Source organism: Podarcis tiliguerta (assembly GCF_965153285.1).
Source record: "Podarcis tiliguerta genome assembly, chromosome: 11".
Taxonomy (NCBI): Eukaryota; Metazoa; Chordata; class Lepidosauria; order Squamata; family Lacertidae; genus Podarcis; species Podarcis tiliguerta.
Window position 1 is genome coordinate 4,477,534 of NC_139544.1, and position 25,193 is coordinate 4,502,726.

The 25,193-nt window shown below is 42.1% G+C and overlaps 1 long non-coding RNA gene across 1 annotated transcript in view; it reads right to left on the reverse strand.

The window, feature by feature from the left end:
• Positions 1-1,315: 1,315 nt before the first annotated feature.
• LOC310659788 overlaps positions 1,316-25,193 on the reverse strand; it is a 28,168-nt gene continuing 4,290 nt past the window's right edge. Inside the window, exons 2-3 of the long non-coding RNA XR_014503007.1 lie at positions 5,598-5,771; positions 1,316-1,469 (exon numbers count right to left, since the gene is read on the reverse strand). This is a non-coding gene — a long non-coding RNA (uncharacterized lncRNA). The remainder of the gene's footprint in view (positions 1,470-5,597; positions 5,772-25,193) is intronic.

The window sequence follows — 25,193 nt, forward strand, 5'->3', positions numbered from 1 at the left end:
TGTTTCTGTTTTTAAAATAGTATACTATTTTGGAATGCAAGAGTCAGACCTCAGTAAGCAGCATGTGAAGTGTGAGCATGTGAACTAGCCTCAAACAAGCTCCGTTCAACCTTCTCTCCAGGTGCTGCTGCTGCCGGAACATGCAATCTGGCCACGCCCAACAGATGTACCCAGAGCAGAAGCTCTGAAGTGGGCTTCTATGTATATTCCTGAGCATACTAAAGTGTGTCTCCACATAGCCTGGCATCCATAATATAGCACAGAACTTGCAGCAATCAGGCAGCAGGGACAGCAGATGGATGGAGGGTGTGGCTGGGGCCAGTGACCCTACCTCTCCTACATATATTCAGAGGGAAGGTCTGAAGAGTACTACTCAGTGGTATTGCTTACTCTGGGTGTAGCCAATGCGTTGTCCTCCAGATGTTGTTGCATGTCTATAAGCTCCAGCTAGCATGGTGAATAGTGAGGGATGATACAAATTGCCATTTAGCAGCATTGGGAGGATGGGAGTTTTAATGCAGCAGTTGGCTACCCCTGGTCTGCTTCAGCGGGCAGAGAGGCTATCTGCTTATGCAGAGCTCTTTCCCAACACAAATACTGGAGATGTTAGGATTGAATGTGTGATTTGTACACGTGGAGCATGCTCCACCACTGAATGATGGCCCCTCTCCTCTACCCGCAAAACCATACAACTTCAGTGTCATGGCTTGCCATTGTTCAATGGTGTTTCGTTTTTGAAACATTTGGATTTGGTTGTTGTTGTTGTTGTTATTTGTATACCACCCTATACCCACAGGTCTCAGGGCAGTTCGCAAGATAAAATCACAATATAAAACCACAAAATACATAATCAAAACAAAAACAACAACGCCCCCCCCCAACACATTTTAAAAGGACATTGGATGTTAAGCAGCCAAAGGCTAGGTTAAAGAGGAATGTTTTTGTCGGTCCCTAAGAGGGACGCGGGTGGCGCTGTGGTTTAAACCACAGAGCCTAGGACTTGCCGATCAGAAGGTTGGCAGTTCAAAACCCCGCGACGGGCTGAGCTCCCGTTGCTCGGTCCCAGTTCCTATGCACCTAGCAGTTCGAAAGCACGTCAAAGTGCAAGCAGATAAATAGGACTGCTTCTCTGGCAGGAAGATAAATGGCTTTTCCGTGCATTGCTCTGGTTCGCCAGAAGCGGCTTAGTCATGCTGGCCATTTGACGCGGAAGCTGTACGCCGGCTTCCTCGGCCAATAAAGCGAGATGAGCGCCGCAACCCCAGAGTCGGCCATGACTGGACCTAATGATCAAGGGTCCCTTTACCTTTAAAGGTGTATAATGAAGATGGCAGGTGAAACTTCCTGTAACTTTGCTTCTCGCAGTGAGGGAACTGCCAGAAGGCCCTCGGAGCTGGACCTCAGTGTCCAGGCAGAACGATGGGCTTGGAGATTCTCCTTCAGGTATACCCTCTGCCACTGCCCTAGAACTAAAAGTGATGTCATTATATTAGTGCATTTATTCTATTATTAGTGCGTTTATTCACCACAACTGAATCTTTCATAGCCTCAAATTTAACTCAAACAGCATTCTGGGATTTTCTGTTTACTTCATTCAGAAATGTCTTGCCCTATAATCCTCCTATCCTTATGTATAATTCTGTGCTCATCCAAAATGCTACTTGATTGTATTGGATGTTATCACATCCTATTGGCAGTCTATGTTTGCCGCTATCTCTAGGGGGTGTTCATCCTTTTGTAATTAACATGTTATTTGATTCAGTGGCAGCAGAGGTCAAGACGTTTTGTATTTTGTGCATGTTGTATTTCAGATGGATTTTCATCTCCCCTTAGATATGTTGGTTCTAATTAACTATCAATATATGTCCACTGAATTTCTGAATAAATGATTAGTTAGCAGTCTGAGGGTTTTTTTAATGCCCCTTAATCTTGCAAAGCTTCATTTTTTTATTTCATCCTCTTTTCCCTTTCACTAACAATGGCACTTCTTCTATTTGTAAATATTTGAAAAAGCTGATAGTGTCTCTTATCAAACCCATTGTGGGCGAAATATTTTTGCCATCTCAGTCACTGAAAGAGGTAAGGTCATCAACAAAATCAAACTTTTTCAAACTGCCTGAGCAAAAGAAAAGCAATTGAAGGTTTATTAAAAGCATGAGAAAACCACCACTTTTTTTTAGCATCTGCTTTCTCCACTGGGCAAGATCACAGCCAATCTCATATCATATGAAGAGCATTTAAGGACTTCATCAGAAACATTGCCAATTTGGCTGTGTGTTGATGCCATATAGAAGAAAGGCACAATAGGTGAATTCTTATCTTTGAGCTGCTCCTGTGCAACAAATAGAGCGCCACAAGCACCTATGCAAGCAGTATGATGAGACACCAGCCCTAAATATTGCCCAAAGCAATAAAGGCCTTCCTTCGATTTGGAATGTGGTTGTGATTTTGCTGTAATTTGATAAAGAAAAGAAATGTTGATGCTATTGCTGCTGCTTCTGCTGTTTCCGCTGCCACTCCCATTTGAGAAAGGACCAGTTGTAGAACAAAACTTTTGCATGCAAAGGTTCCCAGACACAACCCCTGGGGCCTCCGGGTAGGACTAGGAAAGACTGAAAGCTTGGAGAGCTTCTGCCAGCCAGTGTTGGTGATACTGAACTAAAGGGCCATATTCCCATATTCCCACCCTCACTATTCTTCCTCCAACTACATCAAAATGTTCAGAGTATTCCAGTTGCTCTGGTTATTGAAAGAACGCAATTGTTATATTTTATAATGTGTTTATTCTCCCTGTTACTGTCTCATAGCTTATACTAGTTGCTTTCTAATATCTCTGCTTGTTTCTTTCCTTTCATTACATCTACATTTTCAACCTTGTTAGATACTTCCAGTTTGATGATGTATACCATCCTCTCCAAAGTACGTAGACTTAAAACAAGTACAGTGGTACCTCAGGTTAAGTACTTAATTCGTTCTGGAGGCCCATTCTTAACCTGAAACTGTTTTTAACCTGAAGCACCACTTTAGCTAATGGGGCCTCCCGCTGCTACCGTGCCGCCGGAGCACGATTTCTGTTCTCATCCTGAAGCAAAGTTCTTAACCTGAAGCACTATTTCTGGGTTAGTGGAGTCTGTAACCTGAAGCGTATGTAACCAGAGGTACCACTGTACTTGTGAAGCTTAAACCACTACTGTAAAGATCTGCACCTGTGCTGTCATTTTCTGCATTTGAGGCAAATCATGCAAGCCTGCAACTCTCTTCCTGTCCTCATCAGGACTGAAGATAAAGCCGTTCAAATGTTTCCTATTTTAAGGGGAGACTCATGATAACTTATAATAAACCCCTAGGTATTAATTTCCACCATCCTAAAATGAAAAGGCAAAGCTCCTCACCAGAGGGAGAGAAATAATAGCTATAATATTTCAAAGTATTAGTTAGCATCCTTTGTTGGTAAATTTATGAAGAGAGGAATAAAAGAATGAACAAAATCTTCACAAGATACTAATGAAGGGATTGAGATGAAGTATTTAGTAAAATATATGCAAGCACTGAAGTTCTCACCTATAATGGAGAAGGCAAAGCAATTAGCGATCTGTGGTTTTTTGCAAAGGGTTCTCGCTTTTCAACACTCACTGCCATGTTCTTTATGACTAATTTAAAATACTGTTCACAAAGAATCTGAATGATATTTTCATTAGTGTGTTGAGACACAGGATGTAAAACGTCTATCTCTGACACCCTGCATGGAAGCTTTCCAAGTATCATTAAGCTTCTTGCAATGCAAGGATACAAAAGAACAGCTTAAATGAAGAAAGCCAACAACATGAGAAAACCTCACCAACAGCTGGAGAAAGTTAGCATTGTTGAAAGCAGCAGGGAGGGGGTTAGCAAAAACAGCCACCACCATAAAATACACGTGCTTCTCATGTAATTTTTGAAAGGATTTCATTATCTTTAAGGTGAAGGTGTCACAGAGCTGGAGCTAGGGGGGAGCTAGCCAGTATTTTTGCCCTGGGTGAAGCCTCCAGGGGGTGCCATTGATGCTCCTTTTTTAAAATATTAATTTACAACAAAACAAAACAAAACATACATTGTTTTCACATTCAAATTTTTCCCAAATCTTTCTTTTTGGACTTCCTTCAGCTTTTCCGTAAATCTTTCGTAGTCATTATTAATTTACGCATTTCCTTTTCTTAATATTGTCATTGTTTAAATCTTTTTTCCTCTATTTCCTTTTAACAATACCTCTCACATTTTCACAGTGCTCTTTTAAAACCTTCTAGCGTTATTTGACCATCACTTATCCCATTGACGCTCCTAGCCTGCCAGCCATTTTGCTGTGGGCTTTAGGTGAGGACCTAAATTGGGAAGGAGACGTCCGCACTGGGATCCTGCAACACAAAGGCAGCAGGAGGGGGAGCTGCTCTACAGCGGAGCAGGGAGGGGGATACTTTCTCCCCACTCACCCCAACTTTTAATTCTGATCCTCCTTCAACAACTCCCCCAATAAATGGGGAGGGGGGCAATTTCTTAACTGAGTCCTAAGGGCAGGATGCAAGGACGCAACCCTAGCTCTATGGGTCAAAGCAGGCTAAATAAGCCCCTCGGGAAATGGGAGGTTTTAGAAAGCAAAGGAGGGGTGACAGTGGACAACCCCCCTTCCACTGCTTCATATTGAAGGAAGGAAAATCGGAATAGCAAGCGGGGGGGGGGGCAGGTGGCCAAAGAGGACAAATTGGGGAAGGGGGGAGGGCCAAAGAAACCACACACACCCCAAGCTCCTTTCCTATGACCCTTCATCAGGGGCCTGGATCCAGGCAGTCCAGCTGCAAAGTGGGGACCCAACACCTGCATGATTGCCATTGCGCAATCTCCCCTGAAGCCTTCCCGCCAACAAATGGTTGTTCCTTGAGGGCCAAGAGATGCTCAACTGCCCTGCATCCATTTTGGCATCTTTGCCAATATGGTCTTTTTAAAAAAGACATAACATACAAGGAAAAAGGATTGGGAGGGCAAAGGGGGAAAGCAAGCTCAAACTACAGCCACTGCCAGTGGTGTCTCAGGTTGTCTTGCTTTCAGTAAAGAGCTGCCCCCTTCTGAAGCACCCCATCAGATCCAGGAGCAGGTGGAAACATCCAGGGCAGCACCTGCCACACAATTTCCCCCTCAAGCAGCGTCCAAACCCTCCAACATTCCTCAGATATGTACACAAACACGAATGGGGGTGCCAAACTGAGTCTTGGACCAGAGTGAAAGAAAGCCTAGTTTTGCCCCTGGGTGTCATGAAACGGTAGACTTGTCACAACGTTGTCCTACAAGAGAAAAATTGCTGGTATCCAGAAGCCCTCATGAGACAGATAGAGATGTATCCACATCCAGTAGATTCTTTGAAGTTAATGGTTCTGAGTACTTCATTAACTTCAATGGGCCTACCCAGTAGAGCAAGCATTGACTTCATACTACTTAGGGCAGGAGTAGAGTACCTCAGGCCTGGAGACCAAATGTAGCCCTCAAATCCTCTCTATCTGGTCCTCATGCCTCTCCCCAGGTCACACCCCTCCCATGTGGCTTGTGCCCTTCCCTTTTGGCTTACTGACTTGAGGGAAACCTGGAGTAGGACATCTCTTCTCAGGTCCTGATGTCCTCATTGAAACCACCAGCTCAGGACCCAATGATGTTGACCAGGGCTTTCTTGGCTCAATTCAAGATATGGAGGCAGTGAAGAACAAAGTCCAGTTACATCCAATGTTTGAAGCCAGGGCAGGGTCATTCTACAAGGCAAGGAATAGAAGATATCCTTTATATTCTGCTTAATACATAATAAATAAGCAGTATCACATTAATATCACAATAAACCACATAAAAATGAGATGAGAGGAGCTGAAAAAATAAAGAAAGAACATGCAGACAATTAAAAACATGAAGTAAAAATGCAAAGATGAAGTAACGGCCACTAACTTGGATAACTTTACAAGAGGATTAGATAAATTCTTAGAGGATTAGGCTATAAATGACTAGTAGCCATGATGTCTTTCTTTAAGTGACTGTTGGACGCAGAATCCATCTGAGTATCAGGTGCTGAAAGTCACAAGAAGAGAAGGGAAGGGAGCTGCTGTGCTCATCTCCTGTTTGCGGGCCTCCTATGGACATCTTGCTGGCCACTGTGAGAAGAGGATGTTGGACCAGGTGGGCCTTCAGCCTCATGAGCAGTGTTGAATAACCTCACATTTTCTGTGCGAACAATCAAGTTACCTGTTTCATCCTCCCTAGTCTTTCCTTCTCATCTGCTCTTTGGCCAGCCCCTAATTCCTTACCCAATAATAAATACCGGTATTTTGAATTGGGAATGGGGCTAGAGGACAAAGAAACCATCTTGCATAGAGCTTGTGCTCTATTTCCACACAGCCATGGCACCATCTGCACATGCCACACTGAGCCCTAATTTCTGATTTGCAAGCTCACAAGCTAAATTTATAAACTTCCTTTCCCTTCATGACATGAAAAAAATTGGACAAGTGTTATAAAATTTTATGGAGGAGGGGGAAAAAACTTTACATTCATTTCAAGGTTGCCGGATTTAAATACAATGTTTTCTATTGCAATTACTACTGGGAACAGCAGCAAAAGTAACAGTCTGAGGAATTTCCCAGCTCTCTGTTATCTCACGCTAACTATGATGCCTCAATATGTATTTTTTCTGCTCGGCTTGAAACACAAACCTAAATTATAGTTTGGAATTTGACTAGCAAGTGAGGAGGCAAAAATATATGTTGCATACCAGCAAACATGACAAGGGGTGGCTATAATAGCAATAGCAATAGCAATAACAACAATAATTTTATTATTTATACCCCACCCATCTGGCTAGGTTTCCCTAGCTTCCAGCATATATAAAAAGGTAATATAATGTCAAAAATTAAAATCTTCCCAATAAAAGAGCTGCCTTCAGATGCCTTCTAAAATTTGTGTAGCTCTTTATCTCCTTGACATCTGATGGGAGGGCATTCCACAGGGCAGGTGCCACTGCCGAGAAGGCCCCCTGCTTAGTTCCCTGTAATGTCACTTATTGCAGTGAGGGACCCGCCTGCTGTTCTTGAGTCTTCCCCTCTTGTCTATTGGAGCTTAGCTGGATATTGTTGGGATAAGTTTCAAAGCCAGGAACCTTATGGTTTGAATACTTCCTACTCCTTCCTCTCGCATTGACATCTCAAGACTACAATTCCCTTTCTCCAATATCATCTGCATGGAAGGTAGCATGTGGGTTATCTGCATACTCATCCACAATCATGAGCCCATGTTAGCAGCCCAGTCGGCTGGGAGCGTCCCCCACCCAGCCCTCCCTTTAGGTATTTCTGTCACTCTTGTGTTTTTCTTTTTAACCTTTTCCTTTTCAGATTTGTGGGCTTTGCTGTGGTTTCTCAATGGTTGCCAAATTCAGACCAGAACCCGAGTGCCACAAAAACACTCAGCATTGTCTCACTGACCCTTCCCTATCACAAGCAATGGGGGCGGGGGCAGCCTATTCTTAAACAAGGCCCCCCATGCCAGTCAACACTCAGGACCAACTAGTTAGAAGCCAAGTGGTCCAAGTTACCCTAAACAAACACATTTTTAACCAAATATATGCTACTTTCTGCAATCTATCCCCCACCTCTCAACCCAACTCAAACCCCAGCCCTCTTCTTCTCCCACCCACCACACTTTATGTCAGCAAACACGTTAGGTCCGAAAGACATTACACACAGAAAGACATAGGGCAGCCCAGAGAGGTTGGCAGAGAATCACCCTACAGAATAGACATGCAAAATGGCTAGCTTAATAGCAATCACACTAAATGTGAGGGGGCTGGGAAGCCCTATCAAGAGAAAACACTTCGTTGTCAGGAGTTCAGCCTACACTCGAGTAGTACCCTGGCAAAGACACATGCCCGACTGGCATGTTCCCTCCCTCCTGGTCGATCGTTTGGGAGCTTCAAAAGCTTTCTTCATCCCAAACATCACAGGGACTGATGCCAACTGACACTGGCACACTTAGGGATCCACAGAGTTTGTGCATCATGCGTGACAGACCTCAGCAACTCAGCATATATGTAATTTATTTACATATAAACATACATGGAGCACTGCAACATGGCTCCCTCTCTCTCTAGCATCAGACATCAGAGAGAAAAAGAACAAAGGACAATAGTCCCACTTCACTGAACACAGTAACACAAACATCCTGTCTTCATCACTTCCCACTTTGTGGAGTCAAAACACATGCCGTCATGTGATAGATAACAATCCCATGACTGCAATCATGGAGCAGGAATTCTAACAATCACCTCATATGTAAATGCCATGAAACCCCACATAGCCTTCCTACGGGAAATACACAACCCACCCAAAGGAAACAAACTCCTGAGCGAACCCCACTTTAATCAACAATGGGTGGCACCCGAATCAGGAAAAGCTTGCAGAGAACCCACAGAACAGTGCACAGGGGAGATTATTCCACCAGGCAAGCAGAAATGCTTGTGTTTATGAAGTGATCTCCTTAGCACTACTTTGAATTCATATCCCAGTCTCCACCCCTGTTGACTTTAGAAAGAAATCTGAAAATGGTGCTCTTTTGATGTGACATTTGCTCTTCTTGTTTTTTTTTTTAAAGCAGCCAACAAATTAAAAAGATATTGTGATTGGAGCCTATATCCTAATAGTACACTCTGTGTGGATTCTTCTGTAGCCAAATACTGACCCATACACACACACACACACACACACACACAAGGAGGAGACATCAGTAGACTTAGGGGAACCTCAAAGTTGCAGATAGAGAGATAGATTAGATGATAGATAGATGATAGATATAGATAGATAGATGATAGATAGATAGATAGATAGATAGATAGAGATAGATAGATATAGATAGATAGATAGATAGATAGATAGGTGATAGATAGATAGATAGATAGATAGATAGATAGATAGATAGATAGATGATGATAGATGATAGATAGATAGATAGATGATAGATAGAGATGATAGATAGATAGATAGATAGATGATAGACAGACAGACAACACACACACACGACCTCCCACCCCACTCCCCAAATCAATCCAATGAAGACAGAGAATGCTCAATGGACACATAATTCTGACAGACCAAATGGAAACTGGAAACAGTATTCCATGGACAGGGTGCTAAATCCCTGAACAGGAGCAACTCGCACTATAACATTTTGTTGCAGATCTAACTGTCTTTCCTGGTTCCTCTCTTCCTCCCAATCAGCAAATGACCTTAGCCACCTACCACCAATCAGTCCTACCAGGGGCAGGGCTTACTGTTGAATCGGGTAATTCTTAAGAAGATGATAAACTGCTAGGTTTTAATAATGTTCAAGGTGTCTCTCCATTCTCAGGGAAACTTACTGAGAAGATCATATACTGACAGCTTTATTCTCTTTTGGTATTAAAATAGAGTTAACTTTGGGAACATGGTACTCCGTAATCATATTACTTTCAAAATTTCAAGGCAGAACACTTAACACTATTCTCAAGGGACTTGCTTCTCTAAGGAAGAATACATTGTTGGGATCTATTTGGAAAGGCACTTTGTAAACAGCTAAAATGTTATACTAGATTTTTTTCTTTAAAAAGAAAAAAGAAAATCCCCACAGGTACCAGAGGTGTTATGCAGAAGAAAATTGCAGCACAAGTAATGGGAAAATTTAGCTATCACATATTTCTTTGTATTAACAGAAATAACTCAGAGTTGGAAAGGGGGGGGATCCTGAATGACAGGCTGAATAAATGAGATGCAAGACGAAATACTGGCAATATAGAAAACGGCTGCAGATTCACATTAACATGCTCCAAGAGAGAAATAACAATCTGTCCTTTTTAAAAATCAGATAAAAGCACAAGAAAGGGGGTTTTCAAATATAAAATGCGTACCTCCTTGTGCCACATATTATGTATGTAGGTGATTTTACCTTATGCTGGCCTATGACCGTAATAAAGATTTGACACTGGCACATATTAAAAGAAAAGCAGGTACCTACCCCTCTGAGGCAGCTCTCAGATTCCACAGATAATTCATAGGTACTCCTTCTTGCCGGTTACGTTATCCTAAATGCAAATTATAGTGACATCCATAGAGGCCTGGACAACCTCTGTGATTCCCCACCTTACAAACACTAATTTAGATCTATATTCCATCAATTTACAGTTACTAGCAAATCACCACCAAGATAGTGCCTTTTTTAATTGAGCAACAGGACCCCATCATTGGGACAAGGGCACAAGAGATGCTCTCCCAGGCAGCCAGACCCACTGGCAGTGCAGCAGGAGCCTTTACTGTGCCTACTGCAAAACTGTGGTACTCCACCACGCCATCATGATGGAAACTGGGAGAAAGAGGCAGGGGTCTTCTTCCAACACACTCTGTTACTTGATGACTGTTTTCATTTTGATTAGATTGGTATAAATCTGAGTATTTTGAACTAGCTCATTTGCAGAATGAACACTAAATTTGAAAACCTCATAAACTGGCAAAGGGTAGAGTAAACTATCATAAGCATTTTGGGGATGACTTTAGAAAGCAGCAATATCATTTTCACGATGGTGGTGGTGTGTGAGTGTGTGACAGCTGCATGTTGTATGCAACCCTAGGGTGGTACACAATGCACTCAGCACACAATGTACCCCTACAAAATCCCTGTCAGGACAGAAGGGTCATTTCTTGGCACTAAAGGTAAAGGTAAAGGACCCCTGACAGTTACGTCCAGTCGTGAACGACTCTGGGGTTGCGGCGCTCATCTCACTTTACTGGCTGAGGGAGCCAACGTTTGTCCGCAGACAGTTTTTCCGGGTCATGTGGCCAGCATTACTAAGCTGCTTCTGGCGAACCAGAGCAACACATGGAAATGCTGTTTACCTTCCCGCTGGAGCTGTACCTATTTATCTACTTGTACTTTGACGTGCTTTTGAACTGCTAGGTTGGCAGGAGCAGGGACCGAGAAACAGGAGGTCACTCCATTGTGGGGATTCGAACCGCCGACCTTCTGATCGGCAAGCCCTAGGCTCTGTGGTTTAGACCACAGCGCCACCCACTGATGAGAGGTTGATCCCTCTCACCTGTCATACAAACCACAATTCCTTTACTTTGTCCCATAGATTGTATTGATAAAAGGTCCAGCACTTATCTGCATGATCAAACAACCCCCCTCCCGGCCTTTATTGCTTAATATCAAGTCTACAAATCATTAGGCATTGAGCTGCTGAATCACTCATATGTGAATTTCCCCCCTTGCCATCTTATTGTTACAGACAGGTAGCTTTCTGCCTTAATTAACTAAAAAATGGGATACAGTGTTAATGGTTACATGGTTTATACATAATACTAGGTGAACCATGGTTTAATATAAATATCCAGAGAGGAGATCATGGCCGCTTGCTCCCTCTTCTGGTCCTGCTGCTTCTATGTTGCCGTGGGGCAAGCCATGATTTCTTTCGGGATGTTGTCCAAACTCATTGTTTGTCCTGTGCCAGACAAACTATGAGCTGTAACCAAGATTTGTTACTGGTTTACAGCACCTGGTTTGTCTCTAAGAAGTGAACTATGGTCTTAGATTCAGATGCTGTGCTAAGCCATACAATGGCTCAATTCACTATAGCACAGCAGCAGGAGGACCAGAGGAGGACGAATGAATGAATGAAGTTATTATAACTGTACGGTCACAGACAAGTTCCGGCTCACTTCCAATATCAGGAAAATCATAAAACACAACAGGGATACATTGAATTGCAATTGGGTATAACAGGCACAATACAGATATAGCAGCAGTTAAAAATATATAAGTTAAATCTCAATCACTAAAATATAACCTAAAATTGCCATTTAAAACCTTAATCATTTTGGTAGTACAGCTTGTTCCCTAAGTTTTATGGCAGTCGCACAGAATTTGGCCACCCTTAGCGTGATCTCTGGATCCTTGTCATCTACCAGGAGTTTTAGACGTTGAAGTTCGGACCCGTTTGGAGATTTTTGTATAACAGGGGTAATAAATACCAAGCATATATCCCCGTAGAAAAAGCAGCGTAACAAGACATGAGACACAGTTTCTATCTCCGTCAAGTCGTAGGAGCAGACTTCTTCCGTGTATGGTTTACCCTCAAATCTGCCCTGCAATAAGGCAGATGGCAGCACGTTGAACCTGGCGAGGGTAAACGACCATCTGTATTTAGGTATTTGTAATTTGGACAGATATATTGCTGTGGTGAACCCCCTCCCATTGTCTTTTATTGCTGGGTGTGAGGAGGACCAATCTCCTCCTTGGGAGCTTGTGCCCTTGCACAGTCACACCAAACCGTGGTTTGCCACGTGTTACATGTGAACTGAATCAGTGCTACAGCTGTTGTTAGAGGGTCTATTGGTAGGAGGCATTTAACTGATGTACCTCCAAAGAGCAGCCGCATTTGATGTCACTTTTAAAAATATAATTTGTTTTTCCTACATTTCTTTTAAATGTAACCATTTCTTTCCTGCGTGTTGAGAATCAGGGCTGAATTAAGCATTATGATAGATAAGCTGTGTCCTCACTGGGCAGCATAATTAGCTGGGAATGGCTTCCCTGCTTTGTAATTGTGAGGTAGGGGAAGGGAGAAGAGTAGTTAAGAATAGTTTTTTGCCAGCATTGTAAATCTGTGCATTAGCGACATTAAATTAATAGCTGTTTTAACAGGTTGGACTATTCTATCATTATCTCAGGCTTTTGTAGTATCATTCCCTCATTAAACATTCTTGAAGAGGATTTCACTTGAGTTAGATTCTTTAAATTACTATGCTATAAATCTATTCTTTTAATGAGTTTATTCCTTTTTAAAAAGATATTAATTAAGCTTGGCTGGGGAAGAGATAGGGACAATAAATGGATAAAGTAGTGGCCAGGCAAAAAGGTTAAGGATTTGCTGTCCTTATGGAAACTCACCTTGGAACCACCTCATTAACAGGAAAAACTTCTCGTTTTACATGCACCAACAAGAAGTTCATTACCTAGTGAACTTTTGCTTATCTGGGATTACCATTTCTCCTTTCTAAAAAGATGTCTTTATCCTCTGATAACTGAGTCGTGCATGCTTCAGGGTATGAACCTGGCTTAATATCTGAAATAGTCACGGATTTTGTTATTGCAGCTAAGACTCCCCCCCCCCATCTTACCGGTCAGAGAGAGCATGTAAAATGAAAGGACATTGGAAATGGCTATAAACTAGGCGAACTTATAGAGTGGTGGTTGAGGGGGGAATTTAATTCACAGACTGGGAATGGAAATGTCACTGCCTCACTCAGAGGGTTAATCACTTTCTAATTTAAACTGGCAAATTTTATAATGACACTGTGAAATTAGCAGCATTTTATTGTGTTAATTATCTGCAGGACACTACATCATTACTTCTAATAAATGTAAATGAGATTGTCTCTCCTAGGACAATATACAGGCAAGGTGAATTTTTACTGGCTAAAACCTATTTACTTGATTCCAGGCAAATCTTGCCTTTCTCTCTACCCCCCACCCCCACCCCCAACCAATAAAATACATGGGGATGATTTATTGTGCTGTGCTGTCTTCTCTGAATTTGATTCCAATAAAGTATAGACATTTTGTAGAAGGTCATTACAGTCCTTTGTTCATCTGAGCCCATTTCCACACAAGGAAAAGCTTAAATTGGCTAAAATCTTAAAGTTTTACAGTCTATCAATAATTAAATATTAAGGGATGGGGTATAGAATTTTTAAAAACATGTTTAAAATGCCTCCCACCTTATGTGTTACTAAAATCCAACAAGGGGAATGTTTGGGAGGTTTGCTACTCAATATACTAGCTACTTCCACTTTTAAGCAATGCAAATTGAGATGATGCTTTTGGATGAACAACTCTACCTAAAGATGCATCAATTAAAATAATAATAATGAATCATGAGTAAAGGTCAGCCATTACAGACCTCATGGATGGTAAAATGTACCACAGTGGACCTTCTTATTTTTGGAGAAACGAGGCTATGGTGGTGATAAACAGGTTGCTTTATGACACAGTGTAGTAGAACTAAAATTCGATTCTGGAAGATGCAATTTAAATTTAGCACAGTACATTTCATTAGCAAATAAAGATGTCAGAACCCTGTTGGGTCAACCAAAGGCCATCTAGTTCATTCAGCATCCTGCTTCACCTGTTGGGTAGCCAGGTGCCTGCAGGAAGTCCATAAGCAGAATATGAAGGCCATGTGGTGATGCCCATGTGTTAATGCAGAGTCAGAGGTAATGGCCAAAGATTTCAAAAAGTGACATTCCACACAATTTCGACAGTGATATTTGGCACAGAGTTGTGTGATAAAGAAACACGCTGAAGTATATGTGTAATAAAGAACATGTGACTTAAGTGCTCCCAACTTATTATTGTACTTCCCTATGGCACGTGGCCTAGGGATGCGGGTGGCGCTGTGGGTTAAACCACAGAGCCTTGGACTTGCCGATCAGAAGGTCGGCGGTTTGAATCCCCGCAACGGGGTGAGCTCCCGTTGCTTGGTCCCTGCTCCTGCCAACCTAGCAGTTTGAAAGCACGTCAAAGTGCAAGTAGATAAATAGGTACCGCTCCGGCGGGAAGGTAAATGGCGTTTCCGTGCGCTGCTCTGGTTTACCAGAAGCGGCTTAGTCATGCTGGCCACATGACCCAGAAGCTGTACGCCAGCTCCCTCGGCCAAGAAAGCGAGATGAGCGCCGCAACCCCAGAGTCGGCCACGACTGGACTTAATGGTCAGGGGTCCCTTTACCTTTACCTTTTATGGCATGTGGCAGAAAATCATGGTATAGACAAGGAAGAAACAGTCCTGTATTCCATGCAGTATGCCCTGGGAGCAGCAATTGCATTTGCAAAAAATACCAGCAGAGGAAGCTGCTTACACAGAGCCAGGCCATTCATCCACTTAGCTCAGATCCATCCACACTTACTGGCAAAAACTCTCCAAGGGTTCAGGCATCTCTCAGCTCTACCTGGAGATGCCAGGGATTGAACCAGGTGATGGTTGGTCATTTGGCTCCTTCTTTTCCAAGCTGTCATCCTGAGGACTCAGCTACATTCATGAAGATAAAGCGCTTTATATGCTTTATAACACTGTGGTACCTGATGGTGCTGTGGAGTCCCGTCTTTTGCCAACAGGATTTCCCAGTATGACGTTTACAATGTGTTTAACGGAATCACATTTTTGATGTGTCTAGAGCCCAGCCAGAGTGGCACTTCCAGTATGTCATTAGCGCCTGCCCATGCATTACTCACATGTGGAGCATGGAGGACTGTAAAAGGGAAAGCCATGTGCAGAGAACTCTATTGGCAAGCATGGTCCCCAGTTCTGGGGAAGCCTGCATGTGCCTAGAGCTACGTACACAGGCTTCCCCTTTGCAGACATCCATGCTCAGTGTGTGGATATCAGGCATGGGGGAAGTTTCATGAACCTGGGCAGGGCCAGCACAGCCTTTGTTGGGTGAGTAACAAGCAAAGGGAGCTACTATGAAACTTGAAAGTTTGAGTATATGGATTTGTGTCTTTCCTCTTCTCTCCCCCATAGCTGTTCCCTTTTGTGCCATTTCTCTTAGATTGTAAGCTTGAGGGCAAGGCCTGCTGTGCCATTTAAAAATCTTTGCACATTGTCCAGGAAAGTGGAGATACTTTTAAAATAAATTGTTTTGATCTCAAATTCTCCCCCTGGAAAAACAACAACATTATCTCACAATGCGACTGAAATTCAGACATGTTTGATTTTGAATTGGCCACCTGAATGGTGATGAGTGACACAAATGTTAGGAGCTGTTTCTTTGACACATTTGTATGGAATAAAGTCAACATTTGGCTGAATTACCTTGGATGAGATTTGCTCTTATAGTCCAGTAACTGTGACCCCCTCAGACTTCTTTAGAGTGTAACAGCCTAAAATGGTCCTCCACCACTGGAATTGTTAGAAATATTAGTGTGGGGGTGGGGTGGGAGTTTAAAGGCTTAACTATTTACAACTCTAAAGAGTGACGCCAGTTCTATTGTCCAAAGGGATGCAATAAGGTGGGGGCAGGGTTTGCACAGTCCAATCCAGCATATTAATTCAACTCAACACCCCCCCCCCTCTCTTGCTGTGTGTGTGTGTGTGTGCATAGGTAGGGGATTTAAAATCTACATCTTTGGATCTGGATCTAAGGTTTCCTAGTGGTATTCCTTAAAGACAAAGAAGCACTTGAAGGTGATATTATGTGGCTTCATTTTATTGCCATTTTATGCCTGCTTCTCCCTTTATAAGATGCATTCCATCTTACTGGCCATGTGTCCCCCAGAACATTTTGGCTACACCTACACAATCTGACTTTCATTTCTCAAGGCAAGGCCTTTGATGTCTGCACAGGGACTATTTTTGCTTAAAAGTTTCCATCTGGCCCCAAGAGTGGAGTGCCCTGGGCCTTTAACCAGACTAAGCCATATTGTTATACTTAATGCCTTCTGAAAACCATCCAGGTTGGACCCGCTCTCTGCACCAGGATATGCTTGTCCTGCATTAATGATCAGTGATTATGCATATGAACCCTCTGGGTCACTTCTGTAATTGCTCTGAGTTGTCAGCAAGCTCTGTTATTGAGAAAACAAATTAAGCACTTCCCAAAATCTTTCTCTACGCAGACTAAACTGAAGTCCCTTGATTTCTTCCCCTGATTGCATACATCTGGAGGGATCCCAAACCTACTCCAGGACTATACAATGGCACACTGCTGAGGCACTACACCAGATGTTAGCTCTTTCATTCACTAACACATTAATCCCGCAAAGCACTTAGCTACATTTGGAACTTAAATCACCTGAATTGTTCCAGTGAAACAACTCAGGTGATTGTTTTCTGTCGCTTGGCATTCCTTTTGGAAAGGAACGTGATGTTAAAATCAGTGCAGCCCATTTGCTTCTGCCTACTCTCTTTTTTACTGAAAGTTCAATCATTAAAAATGCTAATGATTAATCATCCCATTTCCCTCTAGTGGTCCTTGGATTTTACTGACAAACTGTTCTGTTTCCGATTCTGTGCTCTTCTACCTGAACAGAAGAGTTTAGCAAGATTCTGTGATGAATTTGTGCCTGGGTGCATCAATGTAAGTACAGTGGTACCTCGGGTTACATATGCTTTAGGTTACATACGCTTCAGGATACAGACTCCACTAACCCAGAAATAGTGCTTCAGGTTAAGAACTTTGCTTCAGGATGAGAACAGAAATCGTGCTCTGGTGGCGCGGCGGCAGCGGGAGGCCACATTAGCTAAAGTGGTGCTTCAAGTTAAGAACAGTTTCAGGTTAAGTACGGACCACCGAAACGAATTAAGTACTTAACCCGAGGTACCACTGTACAACAAAAGAAAAGAAAATGCTCCAATGTTCCAATAGTGAAAGAAGAAGGGATGAGACGGTGACAAGCAACAGGATTCAGAGTGAGATTGGTGCTCAAATCAACCACGCTGCTCCTCTTGAATGGAGAACTGGAGTCTGAAGCAGGAGCTATGGTGTCAGAACACAGAATGCGGTTTCGAGTGCACCACTTCTTTGTTTGTGAATAGCCAATTGCATGAAATGATGCTTGTCTGAATGTAACCTAAGTCTTCATAACATCTATATGAAGCCCCTGTGAGTTGTCATTTGGAGATTTGAAGTGAAGTGTCATCTATATGCAAATGACACCCAGCTCTGCCTCTGTTCCAACAGAATCAGGAGAGGTGCTTGATGAGTGCTTGGAGGTGGTGTAGGGTTGGATGAGGCCCAATAAACTGAAGCTGAATCCTGAAAAGACAGAGATGTTATGTGTCCAAGGTTCTCATGTCTGGGAGGTGGGGAGATGATGGAATTGCTCTCCCCTGGAAGGAGCAGGTCTGGGGTGCTAGATTCAACACTATTCCTGGAGGCTCTGGTCGCCTTAGTGTCCAGGGGTGCCTTTGATCATCTTTGACTGGTTCACTAGCTATGGCCCCTGTTGGACAGAGTTGATTTGGTCACTGTACTCCATAATCTGGTAGTTTGCAGATTGGATTCCTGAAATGCTCTCTATGTGGGGCGCTGCCTTTGGAGATGATGGATAGTGAATTGCAATAATAAAAATAATTTTAGACTGGATCATCCTTCCAATAATTTTGGACTAGATCATCCTAGTGTCTTCCAGAATTTGTTGGATCACAACCCCTATCATCCCTGACTAATGTTCATGCTACCTGTGGCTGATGTAAACTGTAATCCTAAACCAGGGTGGAGGGGGCACCAGGTTAAGGAAGGCTGGGCTAGAATAACCTTTGGTCAGAAGGTCTCTTTATATTCTTATCTGAATTGCTGAAGTTGGAAATTTCTGGTCTAGATGAACCAAGCAAGGTGACAGTGATGTTCAGATAGACAAATAATATTCAGGACAGATTGCCATGAGCAACTCTAAATCTAAAACATCCATAGGATAATGCATCCAATAATTTCTTTCCTTTCTTTGTTCTGTATTTTCTCCTCCTACTGGCTACTCCACTTTCTCTCTCAACAACTTTCCTGTCACAAAGATATGGGTTATATAAGCTGCACTTGATGAGGCCAGCAGTAACTGGTACACTTTGGATGTTACCCCAGTACTTTGAATGAGACACAGCTTTAAAAGACCCCTTACTCAGTTCTGTTTTGTTGAAGAGAATTAGCATCACATTGCACCTGTAACAGCAACTAATTCAAAGAGGCATATTTTTAGAACAATCTCTGTAGTTAAATGAGATTGCATGCACATTATCTGAATTCTCCTTAATAACACTATCAGCAATAGGAAAAACCTGAACCACTTCTTTATTGCTGAAAGATTAAAGGCATTTCTTAAGGTAAGTTAAAAAAACAAACAAAGCCACAAAACAATTTGCTGAAAATTTGGGGCTGGATTGAATTTTTTAATGAAAGAATTTTTTTTGGGGGGGGGGATAAAAAAATATTTGGGGAGATCCCTCAAAACTGTTGAATAATTTCACACACACACACAGTCTGGAGAATACTAATTATAGCTTCAGTCAGTATTAACAAAGCTAAATTTTCTCAGACTTTTCTTTCTCAGCCATCCCAAAATGGTTGGAGAATTCTTCCCCAATAGTTGGTGGGTTCCTATTTTGCCCTGTCCCTATTTTGACATCTGCTAACAGGATGGAGAAATTTTGGGAGGCTGCCACCCTAAAACTGTAGCTGAAACATCTGAATTATTAAATCAAATCAAATTTGAATTTATATAAACATACAGCAAAGTAAAGCATGGAAATGTAGGCTGTTAGTCTTTAAAAATTTGTCTTCCAAGTTTCTCCCAAAGCTTCCCACTTCCCCTTCAGCATATAAAGAGACCACATGTTTGACAAGTTAAAAATGGTTTACTTACAAACTCTTCAAAGTTCAGATTCATGTGCACACAACAGCAAGAATAAACAGGCAATAACACTTATTTTCAAAAATGTATAGAAACACAGATGTCTTTGGAAATATTTGGAAAATAACTGTAAGCAAGTGAAAACGCTAGCAGGATTAAAGTAAATTCAACAGCTTAACATTCTATAGAGAGAGATAATTGGGAGGGGGTTAAATTTAATGGATTTTGGATCCCCCCCCCCCTAGAATATGCAGAAACTATGGGGAAATTTAAAGAACCATGGAAGGGGAAAGAGGGAAGTTGATGGATGGATGATAATTTTGATGAAAATGTATACCTGAAAATTTCAATAAACATAATTAAAACAAAAACAAAGATGGCTTGCTTAAGGCACATGATCTAAGCTTAGTGCATCTAGCTTAGACATCCTTACTATTTGGTTCACATGGTGGAAAGAAAGGAGAGAATAATGAGTTTGGTAACATTTACTCCCCAAGTGAGGGGGAATGACCTATCTAAGCCAGGCAGGGCAGCCTTCATGAATAATTTAGAGTTAAGCATGTTGGTTGCATGAAGGAGGATGGGGAGGAGTTTGGACTTGATATCCCGCCTTTCACTCCCTTTAAGGAGTCTCAAAGTGGCTAACATTCTCCTTTCCCTTCCTCCCCCACAACAAGCACTCTGTGAGGTGAGTGGGGCTGAGAGACTTCAAAGAACTGTGACTAGCCCAAGGTCACCCAGCAGGTGCATGGGGAGGAGCGGAGACGCAAACCCGGTTCACCAGATTACGAGTCCACTGCTCTTAACCACTACACCACACTCTTAACCATTACACCATGAGGCTGGATATGTCTCACATTTAAGTCCATCCATTTCAACAGGTCTCTTTTGAGTCTTAGTTGGACTGCTTCATTACAAATAAATCGGATTACATAAGCACCACAATAACAACAACAAAACACAACAGAACTACAGCAACCATCAAAATCCTTCTGTAAAACCACATACTATGCAAAAACAAACAAACACACAAAGCACTAATCAGACCATGGTGAGCTTCCTTCTGGATTGCATCTCACAGCAAAGGTGTTACAACTAAAAAGACCCTGTCTCTCATGCCCACAAGCAGCTTGGGAGCCTGGATTTTGTATTTCCCATTCTTTTCTCTTCACAAATCAAACGGCTGGTGAATTTGCTGGTTTTCTGACAGTGGACTATTGGATTAGAGTAGTGTACAGCACTCACATTTCCAAAGAGAATGTACTGTGTACAATGAGACCGATGGAAACTTCTCCTACCTCACAGCACACTTCATAAACAATTTAAGGTACATGAGTTAGTTTGCTCAATTTCCTCTACAATAGGTTAGCTGCAAAACTGGAGGGGACCAGGCCTCAGCTTTTCAACCATTTCTGCCACTTCCTTTCCCTCAACCAAGCCAGGTTCAAGGACCTTGAACAATTTAGGTCCAGGATACCTTAGGGATGGCCTGAACCCTAATACCCCATCTCATGCACTGAGATCATCTGTAGGAGCAGTGTTTTCTTCAGGGGGTACCCAGGGGGTACTCAGTACCAGCACATCTTTTTTCTGTTGTTAAAACATGTGGCACTTACTATAACAACTTCATGGTGAGTAAAGGTAAAGGGACCCCTGACCATTAGGTCCAGTCGTGGCTGACTCTGGGGTTGCGGCGCTCATCTCACTTTACTGGCCAAGGGTGTACAGCTTCCGGGTCATGTGGCCAGCATGACTAAGCTGCTTCTGGCGAACCAGAGCAGCGCATGGAAACACCGTTTACCCGCCAGAGCAGTACCTATTTATCTACTTGCACTTTGATGTGCTTTTGAACTGCTAGGTTGGCAGGAGCAGGGACCGAGCAATGGGAGCTCACCCCGTTGTGGGGATTTGAACCGCCGACCTTCTGATCGGCAAGTTCTAGGCTCTGTGGTTTAACCCACAGCGCCACGACATCTATATTTCTTGGGGGGGGGGGGGGAGCACTGTGTAGGAGCTTCCTTGGCTGTCTTCCAAGTTGGTGAGGCTCATCTGACTTCATCTTGAAACTGCTCCCTCAGCGGTATTGACCAACTCCTGCAGAATGTTCTTTCAATAGAGATTTACCAGGTGCTCTCTATATTAACCTCCAAATGTTTGCTGAAAACTTTCATTTGATGCCCGACTTATGCAGACAATTAAGAAAAACATATTCCGTAATAGCTGGTGATTTAATTTTTGTGTGGTTTTTATAATACATGTTGTAAACCACTTTGATTTTTTTAAACTGAAATTGTGGTATACAAATACTTTTATGAATTAATGACCCCGAAGCTGTCTGCGGACAAATGCCAGCTCCCTCAGCCTAAAAAGAGAGATGAGCACCGCAACCCCAGAGTCATCCACGACTGGACCCAATGGTCAGGGGTACCTTTACTTTACCTTTTAAACCCGGCTGTCATTCTTTGCAGCTGGCCTGATCAATGTGTAGAGGCTCAGAGTGGGAACCGCAGCTGTGAGCCTCTCTTCGTCCTCACCTTCTGTTGATTATATCCCATTTTAGAAAGGCTGCACAGTGCTTCTATGTTTCTCTTTTGATATTCTGTTAATCCATATGAGGTGTCTGATACGCCATCTGGTCCAGTTTTATGGGATCAGTTTCAGCTATTGTGGCCTGAAGATCTGGACCAGGAGCTTGTATCTGTCTGACCAATCATGCATATCTGAATTATGTCCCCCCTGACTAATTTGAAATAGCTAGCTAGCTAGCTAGCTAGCTAGCTAGCTAAATAAATAAATAAATAAATAAATAAATAAATTTTTATTTGTACCCCGTCCTCCCCGGCTGGAGCCGGGCTCATGGCGGCTAACTTCATGAAACTAAGACAGCATACAAAGAACATAAAAATAGGCAATCAATTACAGGTAGTTAAAGTACATCTTAAAATTAGTTCAGAGCAAATTGGCTGAGTCTAGTAGGTGGCTATGCTGTCTGGACTGGTGGGAGCTGGAGGCCAGCAGAATCCAGAAGACCACAGAGTCCCCACATTTCCTCTACAGTGTCCCCAGCAGAAAGGTGTTCTTAGAGGGTTAAAAATGTAAAGCTGGTTTTAAATTGGTTTGAATCCATTCGGCACGTTCTTCTATATTGCCCGCTTTATCATGATACCTGAAGAGAGATAATTCAACTGTTATTAAGGAAACTACCAGGCTGCTTAGAGGAAACTTATGTTAAATACCTTCTTTCTGACAAAGATTTGAATATCACCAGGCCTGTTGCGAAATTCTGCTTTATGGCAACGAGGAAAGACAGGCTGCAGTGACAGCAATGGACGGTAAATGAATACTCTGCATCATAGATTTTAGCTGAAGGAGTGCTATTTTTAATGTAAATAAGTTTATAGGGAATTTTCAGTTTTGTCTGCTGTTTCCCCCACCTCTTGGTGCTGATGTGTTACTGTTAATTCTGTTGTTTGGTCTTTGAATGCAATATTGATGGATTGATTGATTGATTGACTGGTTTTAAAATGGTTTGATTATGCTAGATTATTTAGATTTCTTGTTTTGGTTTTTATTACCTTTATGTCTCATCTCTCTCTCTCTCTCTCTCTCTCTCTCTCTCTCTCTCACACACACAAACACACACACACACATTATTATTATTTTTATTATTATCATTATTATTATTATTATTATTATTATTATTATTATTATTATTTAATGGTTTGGAACTTAGGTTGTTATTATTCTATAGACTGTATGGAATCTATTGGGGATAACACTACCCTAAAAGGCAGTGCATAAATCTTTTAAAATAAATAAATACAACTTTTCAGGCATACGTAGTTCCTTTCTAGGATGTCTTTTATCTTGCCATCAAAATGCAAGAACCAGATCAAGAATATAATGAACTGGGCTTAATAAAGGGAAGAGTTAGTCAAATTCTGTTGCAACAAACTGTTACATGCTGGCATTAGCCACAGAAACTGTAAAATATAACAGGTGAAGTTTCAGGCATGAACTGCAGCAAACAAAGTGAATGATATAAATCAAGTGTTTCATAGAGCAGAAGTCTTATCCTTTTGATAATATAAATGCTTCTTAACACATGTTTCTCTTCAGTAATATATTGCAAACATACAAGGCTGCTGGCAGATAGAAGGATGCATCCTAAAATTGATGAGTTAAGGCTGCAATCCTAAACATGCTTACCTGGGAGGAAGTCTAGTTGAACTCAGTTAAACTTACTGTTGAGCAGACATGTAAGCAGAAAGTAAGTAAACTTATATAAGACTGCAGTGTAATTTTTCCTCATTATTATTTCCCTCAAGCAAGAAATATTTTGGGAAGAGATGTTCATCATACTTCCCCCCTAAAAATAAGCTTGACTACAGATCATGGATAAGGATGATCGATAAGGATAAGGCCACACTTAAGAGGCCTTAACTGTGATCCCAGGTTTGGATCACACGCTAAGCCGTGCCTGAGCTTAGCTGCTGTGGTGCCCTGACTTTAAAAGTCTCGAGAGGAACAAAGGTGTTGTAATATCCTCCTCAGAAGCCAGCAAGTTCACGTATTTGCACTAAGCCATGGTTTATTACTTTCTAAGGTGACATGCCTCAGAACCAGCACAGGTCCTACCATTGAGCAGGGGAGTGTGGCCATGTCAGGATTCTGGGAGCAGAACCAGAAGCCTTTGGCCATTCCTCTGGAACTTCCAAGCTATTTCCCACTGTTTGGAGGAAAGAGCTACTATATGTGTACCATATTGTGTGCTCTGCTTACTGTCCCATTGCCTGTGTTGAAGTTCAGTCAGCTCACCTTGTCCCATTGCCTGTGTTGAAGTAAGATTCAACTTAAAGTTCAGTCAGCTCACCTTGCCCTTCACCTTAGTCAGCAAAATGTATTGGCCTTACTCAGAACTGCAAATACTTATTTTTCTTATGATGTTAAAAGTGATACAGTGTAATCCTAAAGAAAAATTCAACCATTTTAACACTAATGTATTTTTGATTGAGAAGATCCCTCATCTAAACCTAGCTATGTGATAATCCATTTCCCCCACAAATACAATGAAGACTTATTTTTATTTTTTAAAAGGCTTTTAAAAAGAACTGATAAGGAGGAGAGTCTGAGGGCATACCACAAAGCATTTGATTTAATTAAACATAAATCCATGTGAATTCAGACACCATGGTCATGTTTAACATATCCGAAATAACTGTTTGAGTAAGTATCTAGAAGGCTTGAGTGAAGAAAAGCTGGGGACATATTTTAGCTGGATTTTAGAAAATGCTTTTGGATACAGTGCGTTATAGGGGGCTAATCCATAAGACGATAGCTAAATACACTAGGAAGGTGAGCTGCTTGACTAGATTAAGCAGTGGCTTGTCAATTGAATTGGTAGAGGGTAAGACATTTTATTCAGTTTCTGCAAAAAAAAACAAAAAAAACCCCTCCAAAAATCTTACTATAAAACATTTAGGGTGATAGACTCTTACAAGTACAGAGACTGTATTACACAGACTGACAAAGGAAGGTGGCATGTCCAGTTGTCCACTACCAATGTCCAGAAAGAGACAAGGGATGAACAGGGCCACAACTTTATTATGACAATTCTTTGTCCTTTAAGGTGATGGCTTAGATGATGGCCTTACTCTAACACCTAGTTTGAGATCAGCCTGTATCTCTTCCTTTGAGGAAGCTCAAGGCAGCAGCATTAAGCTTGTGGAAGAAAAATCCCACTGCAAGCCTCGAGCTGTCAGGCCTTTGAG